Raw genomic sequence first — 15,118 nt, 5'->3', positions numbered from 1 at the left:
TTTGTTAGATGAAGTGGAATCTTGAAAAAAGAAACGAAGAAGGATGAAGTTAACACATAGAATGAAGATTATAAATTACAAAGAAGTGAAGGGGAAGGTTTGGAACAGAAATAGATAGAGACAGAGGTGGCGTAAGTAACATATTCAAGCCCGAACGTCAGATAATGATAATAAAAAAATAGCTTTGAAGAAAACGTTAACAATTTTTCTTAATGCTTTTCAGAAGGCCTTTTGTCTATCTTGCCTTTTAGTAAAGAAGAAGCAGTTTCGACATAAAAAGGAAAACACATGTATTACTAAACAAACATAAGATTAAGAGCTTTACACTAAAAAATCTCCATGAAATGTTTAATTACAATTTAACTGATAACTTGTAGAATTATCAGAAAAATAACAATCGAATTTATCCTAATTTTTTTCATAATGCTAGTGGATAATATCACAATCAAATTAAATTCAAACAGTAAATCTAAATTTCTGTGGGTATTTAACAAACGTGAAAGCAGATTGGATTTTAGATCTATTTTTGTCCCTCTTACAAATTTAATTAATGGATTCATCAACAACGTAATATTTCCAAGTAGTCCTAAAACTGCCGTGGCAGTTCCGGTTATAAAAAATGTTCGGTACTTAATTTACAAAATTATAAGCCAATTTCGTTATTGTCCGTATTTTCTAAAATATTTGAAATAATTATTAAAAGTCGACTATTAACATTTCTTGAAAAGCATAACGTGTTAACAAACTTGTAACTTGGTTTTAGAAAAAAAAATGTTTTAGTGACACAACTGACACAACTATTTCCCAGTTTTTGGAAAATATTTTAAATCAAAATATAATTCAACACTATTTGCGGTTTCTGAAAGTCATTAGGATTTGTTTCCCATTTTTTACTGGTAAGTGTAGTTATGGTACCAGAGGGTCAGTTTAAAACTGGATAGTCATACCTTACTAATCGTAAACTGGTAATTGAAATTTCAACTTTTGATAACACACATCTAAAAATTTAAGTCCTCGCTTGAAAATATAGAACGCAAAGGGTCTCAGGCATGTGCTTTCGGTCCTTATTTATTTTATTCATTATTAATAACTTTCCTTAAAATCTTGATTCATTTTTTGTCCATTTATTGAATCTTAATATAGATGTAGTTTGTGTCATCCGCAAAGAGATGACACAACTACGTCTATATTTGAAGATCATTATGTAAAAGGAATTGAAAATTCTAGGATAGCACTTTAAAAAAATATAATCCCGAGTATAAAATTCCCGTTGATGATAATGATAGTATTGCTTTTGCACATTTATTTTTAATCTTGAAAATTTTTACATGATTTATCTTATAATTATTAGAATTACATAATCTATTATTACATACCGATCAGATTAAGACATTTATTATTTATTATCTTTTCTGAATAGTTTCCTGACATTTATTTGTGTTCTTGTAATCGTTTCTCATCAATAATTATCATTGCAAGAATTACCACCAAACCTCTTTGGTTCACTTCCGTTACTCCTTAATAATTTTTCACTAGAGGTTGCTTCTTATAATGTAATGTAGAATTATATAATAATATTGCATTAGTAATACGATTATTATTAAGATTGGTAATATTATTAGATTAGATCAGAAACATTGTTTGATTATATTATCAGTTAGTACCATGCTGACCGGTAAGTGATGGTCGATGACCAAACACATTTTCAGACCCGTAAAATCTTTCTATTCTTCTCCAAAAATGCGTGTGCTTTTCGAGGCGTGATTCCATATTCAGGTGGCAAATGTTTTTGATATGGATGATATGATTCGAGTAAAAGCGATTATAAGAAGATTTTAATTTTTGTTCATTTTTTTCTCTATTTAATTTTTATTTTGATCATATAAGTAATTCTTTTATTTTTCCTTCAGAATGCAGCACCTTACAACTCATCGCATCCTAATAACAATTTAGTAGTGAATTCTCTATCTTAATTCCAAAAATTAAAAGTAATGATTAAAGTGCACCTGCAACAATGAAATTCACGATTCACAATTTAATTGTATTTGAACCAGAATCTTACACTACCTAAGATCAGCAAATTCGATTAATAAATGAGTTGATTGGCTACGGTGTATCACTGTTGGTTAATATTAAGAGTTTTACGTATAATTATTGTATTTTATGTTTTCTATGAGATTAGAAAGATGTGTATGAGCTATTTATTGTTTGTAATTATAGAATACATAAAAATAAAATCTTCAGCGTCAATAAATCTTTATACCGCTAAACTATCAAAACAAAAAAGGGACAAAATTATAAATTACTCTTCAAAAAAAAGAAGAATAATAGTAATAATCACCGCGTTGGATTTTTAGTAGTCTTCAGAATAATTTAATAATATTACCTGATCCAACAAAACATGAACGGATGAGTTCACAATTCAGGTAGAAACATAATTTAATTCATTGGAACACAAGAATAAAGGGAAGCATAAATTTGATCGGTTGACAAAATGTTAATTTATTGCTTGCACCGATTAGTCTCGAAGAGAAGTAAATCAGGTGGCGGCTAGTCTTGAACATAAAAGGCCTACCTAGTTTACAGCATTCGGTCAGGTATTTTCCCAGAGCAGTTTGTCATCGACCGACCGTTGTCCATTTGACATATGACACAATGTGTGCTTCTCATATGCACTCATCCCGTCTATTTTCACTGAAGATTCTTCTTGAACTTCGCTAGATTCTGCTCGCTATCTATTATCATAGTTTCAACATAAATAATACTTTTCATTCACAATTAAAATCTGAAGCAAAAACAATTTTACCGATAAGTTTTGATTTATCCAACGTTACTAAGCGCGCGCACACACACACACACACTCATATACACGAACATTTATATAAAACCGCTGCACTAAAAATATAAAAATAATCAATCAAAAGAAGTTGCAGTTTTCTTTTCTAATACAACCGGTAGAAATATTTATGGTTTTCTTCACAGTTAGCTGAGTTTTATAAGTGTTTGTAAATATAATTCGTGAGAAATAAAGATGGAATGTTATCACCTTTTTATCTTTAAACAAAATATACACATAACAACTGGTTGAAATTTGTGTTTGGTACCTTGTACCAAAAAAGAAGTTTATGTTATTAACAATGATTTAAACGTTAATATTAGAAATACGAAAGTGCAAATAGGTCTTACACAATATAAAAGATTATTGTCTATTATATATTTATAAATAACAAATTTTAGTGACAATCCGAATAGTATCGTAGTACGAGGAATAATAAAAATACAGTATTAAGAGGATTCAATGTCAACCCCCAACTTTTTTGGGAATTTCTTTTAAATGGTTGTTTCTGAATACTGCTTATATTGCGTAGTTGATACATACTGTATTCATCTACGAATTATTGGATAATCATGTTAAAATAAAAGGAATAGAAGTGATGCAGACGTCAATTCAACCGCTATACAGTTATAGTATTACGCCTGAACGTTTAGCAAAATCTTTTCACTTATTTTTGCTTTTGTAAATTTTACGGTTTTACAAAGAAAGTCCTTCATGAAAAGAAATCTTTCTTGATTGACAGGAGCTAATATAAGTGAAAACAGAACTCGTTTTTCTACTTTTATCCATACTGTAGTTTGAGAATGTTATGTTGATTAAAATTCATTCATCAAATTAAGAACACTTGTATGGATAGGAAATATAGTTAATTTTATCTTGCGTTACACACAAAGAATTTTTTTATGAATTTTAGTAGTTTTAATTACAACCCTCCATTTTAAAATCTAGTTCTGTATACATGAAAAGAAATAGATTTCTATTTCGCAACTAAATTACTTATGGTGCTTTTCGATAAAGTCCATTATCAGATTATCTGATTAAGATAATTTATTCACAAAGTAGAATTTGCAAACTCTAATTTTTCAAGCTAAATCATTAGCCTTCCAGATATCACATTTTCTACTTTGCTTCTTTTAATCTTTTTTGTTCGTATTTAGTTATGCCTGAAACAAGTATAAAGTTAGTATTCTGTAGAATGAATAATAGTGAATTTAGGTTCTTAAATTAGTTGTTAACATTTTACACTCCTCAGTCTTAATCTAATCAATAACTCTTTTCGCTATCTCAAATTAACAAAGGATTAATATTTTTTACTGACTTTTGAAGAAAAGTACAGTGTGGTGGGAATAGGGAGTGAAAATTCATTTCCTTGAGCAGATGAGGAGTACGAAAATACTATTTAATTAAAATCGGATTTCCTTAAATATTTATGTATATAGGCCTATGAATAAAATTTTGTGGATCGAAAATCTCCATAACTACCTGATCAATTTTATCGGAAAAGTTATACAAGCTTTACTAGTTTAGTTGAAGTTTTCCATTTGAAAATTTGATGAGCTTATGTTGACTGTGTAGTGGTGTATTTTTCAAACGTGCTTTTACAGTGAGCCACAGTGGTAAATGAATTGAAACTTGTTTTTTTTTATTGTAGTGATTTTTTGACGTGCAACTATTTTGTATGGATCAAATGGTTTTTTTGTTTTTGTAAAATTTTAGACTAGAATGAGTTGATAAAATAGAAAACAAAATAATATGTCAGTCTTGCACAAGAATTTTTTTTGGTTTATCTTTAATTTAATCTCTTCGGAAAATATTTCGAATTAAATAATTTTTAAATATAGTTTGTTAATATAAAAACTTAACTATTATTAATTGTACTTTATATTTGTTTAACTGAAAATTGAAAATAATATCTTGTTTTGAGATGAATTATCATATTTATTATAAATTACAGATGTCAGGTAAGAATGTTTTGTCGACTGAAACGAATTTTAAAAGTCATTAGATGTAGAAACAATTGTGAATATATATGCAAAAGAAAGAGAATATATAATGTATATATATATATATATATATATATCACACATTATGTGGTGTGTGTGTGTGTTTATATGCGCGTCTGCGTTCTATTTTTAACACTGTTATATGATTCATATCTGCACATTGTATATGTTAGAATTTATTTTTATACTTTATAAATACATTTTTATGTTCAATAAATGTCAAAATTGTACAGTAGTTACGAAGAAAATGGAACAAAATAGTAAGCTTCGAGTATCTGTGAAATTTAGGAAGTCCACTATTTCCTGGGCAAGATAGATTTTTTCGTGCAAAGATAGGGCACAGAAAACGGACACTTAATATCCTATTTTGTCGCTATAAATCCAGGAGATAGTAGCTCTTCTACCCGGAGGAAATAAACGTGGAAAACCTTCCCTGAATATATAGGAATAGAGAAGGGGTGGAGTAGAACTGTAATATTTGCTGGCCAACGTTCTACTTGTTTTACTCTTTAACTATTTTCTTTTACGTCACTTCTGACTCAATTATTGAACAATTTTTACGTTACATTTTATGTAACTCAGCCGCAAATCTCACTCATATACTCCGTCTAACAGAATACTCTTAAAACGTATCTATCTCACGCTTTCTATGGTCCAAACCACAAATATAAAAAGCTTATACCCGAATTTAATTTAGATAAAATCTAAAATAAATGTAGACGCTGATAGTAACTGTCTTCAATTACAGGATAATATCTTATATTCAACATATTCATTCCTCGCTTTCACAAACGTAATTAACCTTAATTTATCTACACACATACTATCATAAGGTTTCTTCTTTTAATAAAATATCAGACTATATTTTTTTCAGAATTTTTAATTGTTTATGGTATTCTTAAAATAGCTATTACTGTGCACTCTGTACAAATAAATTAAAAATGTCATATTATTTCATTTTCACCTTCTGAGTAGTAACAATGTATATAATACTGTCTTGCAACAAAAAAAAAATGTATTAATCTATTATTTTACTTTATCTGTTCTAGTCTTTTGCACAGCTCTAAGCCACATAAAGCAAATGAGGTTAGAGAGGCTCTAGTTAGATTTATTTTTTTGAGAATAATGATATTCACAGTTTGTGAATAAAATAGTCTGAATTTTGATGACATTGGCATGTTGATGTGCGATAATATGTTGGCTCAGTAAAAAAGATAACGAGAAACCACTTCACTTCTCAGTAAGTTTGACATGGGTTGCTTTTTATTTTGAGAATTGCTATACCAATTTCAGGAGGATACGTGTACCTTGTAACAAGTTGTCTAGAAACGTTTGGTTGTAGTACCTAACATACATAACTTTAATTATTTTAGAAAATTAAACTTTATATGTAGATGAACTTTTTGAATGCTATTAAACACAGTTGTAAGAATCCCTAGGGTCTTGAGAGATTAAAGTTGGTGTGCTGAAGACTGGTGATTCCTACAACCTTAATTTGAATGTAAAAAGCTAAAGAGGAACAATTAAATAGTCGTACAAAAGCGATCTAATGATTAAGTTGATGGCAATGTTCTCTAATAGAAAACATGCTACTTTAACCACCTATTTTTGAATGTAACTGGGAATACTTTCTGAAATTAGGACCCACCATAAAGTGTCCTATGAAACTTTTCAGTGGATTAGCTGATACTATAGCAGATATAGGTGACCTGACATGATTCACAAATTAATCCCGAAAATCACATAGTCATCTTCAAGAATAACAAGTATCCTTTGCCAGACTACAAGAAAAATATTAGTGAAATGATAATTAAAGTTACAGCTGATTCTTCAGAGGACATTCGCTAGTAATAGAACACTGGATAATAAAATTGCATCGTGGTGGACCAATGTGGGAGATTGTATGCTCCACAAAGCAAATTTTAACTTGTTTGATGTATCAAGAATATTTAACTTTAATGTTTATCATCTCCTTATTATTTAATTTCAATTTCTGTAAACGTGCTCAAAAAAAATGAAAAAAATGTGAAATAAAATAATGTTGAAACAAATTTTTCAAAAACGGTTCAGTTTTTCCAAATTGGATATTTAATGGATGAATAATTTTTATTTCTCGCAAAATAATATACATCAAGCTTTATACTATTTTATAAAATTTGAAGTTATACACATAAAGGATATTTACATTTTAATTTTTTTTTTTTGACACTACTCTTAAGATTAGCTGACTTATTAAGCTGAAAGATATAAAACAAAATAAATTAGGTACTCCTATGGATTACCTTTCTTGAAGATTCCAGTATATATTTGTTACAACAAAACGTTATTCTGTGTGCAATACATATTAAGAAAATAATACTATTTAATGAACTCTTATTTATTTCAATTGCATATTATAACCGTTGTGGTACATAATTTCATTTTACCAACAATCAAGCGGTTACACTTCGCTTTATAAGTAAATTTTGTACTCATTAAGATGCAGAATAGAACAAAAATTTTAAGAAAACTAAATCAGATTAGAACTAGATAATATATAATTAAATATTTTGATAAATTCTAAACTGGGTGTTGGGTGAGACTTTTCTTTCGTTTTCCTGTTTAGCCTCCGGTAATTTCCGTTCAGATAATACTTCAGGGGATGAATGAGGATGATATGTATGAGTATAAATGAAGTGTAGTCTTGTACAGTCTTAAGTCGACCGTTCCTGAGATGTGTGGTTAGTTGAAACCCAACTACCAAAGAACACCGGTATTCGCGATCTAGTATTCAAATCCGTATAAAAATAACTGACTTTACTAGGACTAAAAACCCTGCAACTCTCGACTTCCAAATCAGCTGATTTAGGAAAAAGCGTTCACACTAGACCAACCCGGTGGGTTATTGGGTGAGACTAGACTATAAGTAAGAAAAATAGTTTAATATCATCACTATTCAGTAGCCATTTTCTTTTTTGGCGCTCCTAAAAACACCTACTCACATAATGTGTGTTATGCAAAGGCGCACTGACCCGAATACATGGGAAGCCACATACTTATAGAATCTACGGTATATTCCTTTATGGGGTCTTCGAAGGGGAAAGTATACCCTTCGAAGTTTAATTATATAAGTAATGCCACTTTTGATTAAAATATCTCGAAAACTTTATAAAAATATAAATAAATATCTTTTTGGAAGGAACCCTATCTCACACTCTCTCTCTCTCTCTCTCTCTCTCTCTCTCTCTCTCTCTAAACAAAATTGAGGGATGATTTCGTGATTTTTTAGCTATTGTCCGTATTATAAATTTCAGACCTAACATGATCTTACTTTCTGAGAGATAATCGTCTCTCCATACCACAATCCCACAGTGAAGTCTACTTTTGAATATTTAATTCTAATATAGTAAGTTTAACTTAATTATGTATTTATTACCACTATGTACCATTATGCACCATTATGTAATTTATCGTTTTGGGTTTCAACAACGATGATCTTCTATTTAAACTTTTATTAGGTACAAATCTTGGTGATTGAAATGAATCCTTTTACTTTTTTTTTTGACTCGATCATACCGTAAATTTGCTCCTGTGAACAGTTTAATTTTTTTCATTCTTATGTCGTAGTCTTTATAATAGATTTTAGCCTACTCAAAGTAGAAATCTCCTTATTTGTATGATCCATAACATCAGTATTAATCGATGATATTTAGTTTTAAAAAGTCTTACAAAAGGTTAGAACGGTCCTTATATCTATAATGAAATAATATACTTTCGTTATTTATGTTGTTAACCGGTAGATATAAACAATAAAAAACTGTATTTGTACATTTAAAAAATCTTATAGTGTACTTAAGACTATAACCTCCGCCTTTAAAAAAAGAGGCGGTGAAAGAACACGCCGGGAGGTAGAGTAGACTAATATCGCGGAATCCTGCTATGAGCGCTGACATACCTATAACCTGAATAATAATTCCCTACTAGGTAGTTTATTGATATATGAAGAACAAGCATGGACCAACCCGCCTCCCCGTCGAGAGCCTGATATGTCAATTAAGCACTGGTGTCTCCCTGTGCCGTGATTCTTACAAACAAGAGCCACAATAAATATATATTCATAATTATCCCTCATAAATATCCCGGTTATTTATTGCGCGGCAAGGAAATGAAAAGTGAAATTAATTCATCCATCTACGCCCACTGCTCACTGAACCGGTCATTAAAATAATTCCCAACAGGTTATCGCGAATATATCCAAGGCTGATATTAGACGGATCGAACGTTAATCTTAGCTGACGGTATACAAGTGAGGAATACAGCTAATAATGCAAAACGTGTTGCCTGCCTGATTTAATATTGTATATCCTGGCGATGCAAATAAGCGCCTCTTCTTCTACAACCGCAAGAATTATCATTAACCCACTACTTTTATGATTTCAAACCTACACAGCTTTTAACTTGTAACTTTCTATTGTTACCTTCACAAAAGTACAATTTTACCGTTATTTATAATTCCAATTTATGTTTCTGAACGACAAGACTCTGATAGCAGTTAATTTAGTACAAGCACGTGCGATCGTACTCGTACATCTGTTTTGAGTGTGTGTGTGTTTGTGTGTGCGCGCGCGCGCGCAGTGTGGTTGCGGACTGGGCTCACGATCGCGCCTTTTAGGGTTAGTTTCTATATATATATGTTTTAATTGATGGAGAAGTGCATTCGTGAAAGCTAGTTTTGTGTATGCATTTTACATTATTCTACAAAGGATAAAGCGCTATGAAAAACCACTTTATCTTGATGTAAAAATTACTTTTTTTAAAAGTATCTTAACTTCCTCTTAAAATCAATATTAGTAAAATTTACTCAAGATATTTTCAAACATAAGAAATAAAAAATATAAAAGATTCTTATATTTTATTTTTTAATTATATTTTACTTCAAAATATCAGCTTTTGAAGGCTAGATTTTCTTATTTAAATCAAAACAATAATTTTATTTATTTGTTTTTTTTTAGAAATTTATAGTTTTGTGTATGGTACACACAAACAGATACACACATTTTAATGTGTTATAGATTTTGGTTAATTAATGTACCAAAGTCTTAAACGTTTGCTGACGTTTAGGACTTTGGTACATTTTACGGTTTCATAATAATAAAGACATTCCATTTGGGAGTTTAGTGAATATCCGCCAAAAATTCAAACACAAAAGAGAAAAAACACTAGAAAACGACAAAGGGGGAGTATTTTCAGAAATAGTATAGTTTCTTATAAAAGGTTGTTCTTATTAAACTTTTCATTAAAAAAAACATACACTTACACGATAACCAGTAATACCTCTTTGTTGAGAAATTTTCCTTATATTAAACATTCATTGATTGACACTTTCACATGTTTTTACACTTTTCTCATCACGTAAAATAATTATTTATTGTTCGCCATTTTATTGTTCTCCAACAGCAACTAGGCATAAATTTCGTCTATATTTCATCAGATGGCACAAGATATTAGGGTTCAGAAAATATTAGAATATGAATCAGAAGGTTTGTATGAAAAAACTGTTTAATTAATTATGTATGTAAAATAAAATATGAATTGGATTCGGGTAGACGATTTAAGAATTCATAAAGAAAGATGGCCAAGAAAGTCAAGAGATGCCTGTATATTTTTCTTAGAGAAAAAGAAATAATCTACGTACACTTTTAACAAGATATAACAAAAATAACTAATATCAAAACCACCAAAAACAGAATGATATAAAAAAAAAACTGAATAATATAAACTCCCAAAAAACACTTACACTGTAAAGGTAAAGGGACCCCACAAAAACCACTTGTTTTCTCCGAATCCAAAAAAAAATTACATACCAAGAAAGTAAATACTATTTTCTATTCTCAACCTTCTCTAAAGCACAATTGTTTGCTTCAAACACAGAGAAAAAATATTTAAAAAATTAAGTCATACGAAAACGAAAAACATTACAAAAATTCATTACCCACGGTGCAGTTACGAAATATAATAAAGAATTCGTGAAGAAAAAACACGAAGAAGACAAGCAAACTATTCAACTGTTAAAAGCAATATCTATTTAGAATAACATTATTTTACATTTTAGTATTTTGTAATTGAAACAGCCCCAAAGCGTGTGTTATTTGTAATATTTTACAAGTTTTGTACGACTTAATTTATTAAATTTTTTTCTCTGTTTTTGAAGCAAAAAATTAGGTTTTAGAGAATTTTTACAGTAACAAATAGTATTCGGTTTCTTTTTATATCAATTTTTTTTCAAATTCGGGGCAAACAATTGTTTTTTGACGGATACTTTCACTCAGTAAGTGTTTTTCGATTATTATTATTATTCACCATTTTTTTTTTAATATCATTCTGTTTTTCTGATAAAGAGAAATTCATTAACACCTTTCCAATGAAATTGTTTTTTTTTTGTGATTGTAATATCTATCGAACGAAAGGGGGGGTACACCAAGAAACCACCTGCTTTACAAAAATTTCCCATTTAACTACTCTAAGTTCAACTCAGCTTTTTTTAAACCTTTTGCGAAGGATACGGCTACTTATTTTACCCATATAAAAATTTTTAATCCCAAAAGGTTAGCTTAGGAACATCTAAAAAACAATCTGATGCGGACAATACATGACTTCCTTGTACGCCTATTAAATTCCATACAAACATTTATTTTAAAATAAAAAGTTCATAAAATTTTATTTCACTCATAACGTCTGATATATGAATTTTTTTTTTGTTATTGAATTATTATTTATCGTAACTATTTTTTACAATCGGAGGTTAATAATTATTAAAAAATCAATATATTTAAATTAAAAAAATAGTTAAAAAAAGGAGATAAAGTCTGATTTGAATGACGTACTTTCTTCCCCTTGTAAGATTCAAATATTTCATTAATTAAAATTTAATTTGGCTATAACTCTAAAACCGATTAAAATAAGTACCACTTATGAAATATCATTGAAAGGCTCTCAATGAGGGCTTATTACTGCAGTTAAGAAAAACTAAAAAATCCAAACATTTTTAGATTTTGGGGTTTTTGGACACTTTTATTTCAGTCGAATGCAATCAAAAGGGAAGGGAGGTGCACAATTGTGCACATTCCCTTGATAGGATTGTTGTAACATCTAGTTAGATGTTACAACAGTCCCAAATACAAAATTTCAACACCCTACGGCTAATCGTATTTTAGTTATGCGAGATACATACATACGTCACGCCGAAACAAGTCAAAATGGATTCATGGATGGTCAAAACGTATATTTCCGTTGAAATCTGAAAACCTAACTTTTTCGCCATCGTAATACTTCCTTTACTATGTACAAGGAAGTAATTATATATTTTTTAAATAAAATTTTGTATAATATTAATATTATTCAAATAACTTTCACATAATATCATAATACTTATTACTTCCTTGTACGAAATAAAAATTATTATGATCGCGAAGAATTTCGGTTTTCAGATTTCAATGGAAATATCCATTTTGACCATCCTTGAAACCATTTTGTTTAGTTTCGGCGTGATGTTTTTTTCGTACGTATGTATCTGGAATAAGTCTAAAACGATTAGCTATAGGATGTTGAAATTTTGGATTGAGGACTGTTGTAATATCTAGTTATGCACCTCCCCTTTTGATTGCAGTCGACTGAACCAAAAGTGTTCAAAAAAGCCCAAAATCAAAACAAAATTTGGATTTTTGACTTTTTCTTAACTGTAATAATAATTTCCTTACTGAGAGCTTTTCAACCATATATCACTAGTGGTACTTACTTTCATTGGTTCCAGAGTTATAGGCAAATGTAATTTTAATTAATGAAATATTTGAATTTTACTAGGGAAGGTACATCGGTTCAAATTAGATTTCATCTCCTTTTTTATAATTTATTTTTTTTTAAATGTTTTAATTTAAATATATTGATTTATTAATAATTATTAACCTGTGTTTGTAATAAATAATTTTCTAAAAATGATTATACCATAATAACAATAAAAAAATTAATCACAATAAAATAGTAAGATCTATTACATATGTGTATATGTAATAGATTTGGTGACACGTCTGATTATTTAATATTAATTGCAAATTTATAATTTATAATCCTATTTTTTTTTTGGATTTTCTATTTTAACTTCTGTTTAATTATTCTGGGATTTCTGTTTAATTTTATCTACTTTAAAGTTAACTACAGAGTGATTGCAAAATAGACCCTCACAAGAACAACATATACACTGACGCATAATGCCGGATCTTTAAAAAAATTGCAAAAAATTATTTTTTAATTCGTTACTATTCTGATATTGTCGGACAACATCCCTAAGTCGGAGTTGATCATCATTTGGTTTATTTGTTTTTTTGTTGCCAATCATTTCATCGCTCTTTGGTCTGATATAATTACACTTTCTCTAGTTTTCACATTTTCTCTCTCTTTATATCTATCAACCTGTTTTAATCTAGTATTCTTTCCTTGGTCTTAACGTTTTTTTTCCTCTTTATATTTATTATCTTCTCTTAATGTTTTTATTCTTTCTTTGATTTTAAAATTTTTTTCCCCTTTTATATTTATCATGTTCTCTTAATGTGTTTATTCTTTTTTTTGGTCTTAACATTTTATTCCTCTTCATATTCATCTTCTTGTCGTTTTTTTAAAAATAACCTTCACGTAATTTTTTTCCTGTATGATTCTTTCTTTATCATTTTTGATTATTCACCAAATAATCCAATAATAGACGCTGAATATTTTACACCGTAAGGTTGAAATTAACATTTGTAACCAGAATACAGGAGTTCACTATACGGAATGGTTTAATTATTATTACCGTTTTTTATACGACACACCAGAAATCTGAAACTTCTGTTAATCAGCAACTCACGAAGATACGAATAATACTCATCGTAATACGAGTGATACAGGAACTTTTACTCTATTCTAATATTTCATTTAAAATTGTTGAATTAATAATTATATAAATATTTGATGTTAATAAAAACTAATATTTCAGCAATTGTTTAACTGTCCACTTTACTAAAGAATTGGAGGATCGTATCTCACTTTCAAATGAAATACCTTCAAATAAAGTGTAGGAAAACATTTTTATATGTAATATAATAGGCGTACAAAGATGTTATGTGGTGTCCACATCAGATGTTTTAATTTTATGTTATTTTAGTTTTATTTTTTATTTTTTATTTTTTTTTTGACAGACTCCTGTATTATCGGTATGAATAATTTTTGTTAAAACAATTTAAACTGTAACAAGGAATATTTAAATTCTTTAATAATTTTTTTAAAAACTGAATTTTTCATCAATGACGTAGGGTATATTATTAATGATAATTAATTGATATATTAATAATATATAAGTTGATAACTAAATTTTACGAAGTTTTATAAATTAGGTTTAAATCAGAATGTTATACGTAGCCAATTATTGTTTAAACTAAAAAATGAACAAATAAAAAATATAAAAAAGAAAAAATATGCCTTCACAAAACAAAATGCATAATACATGTAAATTTATACAATATAAAACAAATAACAATAGGCTACAAACTAACATTTTATACAATATTGTCTAATAAAATTCTCCATCTGAGAAAAATGTTTTATTTGGAACAAATACAAATAATTTACTTTCAAAAGTTTTATAACCTTTGTATTTTTTCTTCAAGATTTATTGTTCAGGTTTAACAAAAAATTACAACGGTTCTATGTCTGCAGAAGCAAGTTATAATCTAACCTATAATCCGATTCTATTTATGTTAAATTAAATTTTCTAAATATTTTTGGATTTCTATAATTGTTTAAACCCAAAATTATTATGTAGGCATCTAGCATTAATTGACTGCACAGCTACATTTCACAGAATGTGTATTTCATTCTAATGAAAAACTTAAATAAGTGGTAATCAAAATGTACAATTATATCAGCATTTCATCACCTCTCCGATCTTCGTGATGGACTACAGCTACTCTGTCTTTATCAGAATGATTGTGGGTTTAAAATCAGACACTTGATCAAATACGCCATTCCTCACACATTGCACTATTTATTATTCTCCTTAACAAACAAGAAATATTAAAATCATTTCTGTCAGTCGTCTTACTTAGTAAATGAACAATAATCAATAAATAAATTAAAATTTACCAAGTATAATCTAAAACAATACATTTTATCATCTTTTGGAACAATTATATTATGCCATCAAATTAGTTGTAATGCAAATTATACGGGAATGTGTATTTCTATCACTTAGTCCAAGCAATAAAAAAAATAA

Source organism: Lycorma delicatula, chromosome 1 (genome assembly GCF_047948215.1).
Source record: "Lycorma delicatula isolate Av1 chromosome 1, ASM4794821v1, whole genome shotgun sequence".
NCBI lineage: Eukaryota > Metazoa > Arthropoda > Insecta > Hemiptera > Fulgoridae > Lycorma > Lycorma delicatula.
Note: the sequence above shows the minus strand (reverse complement) of the source record.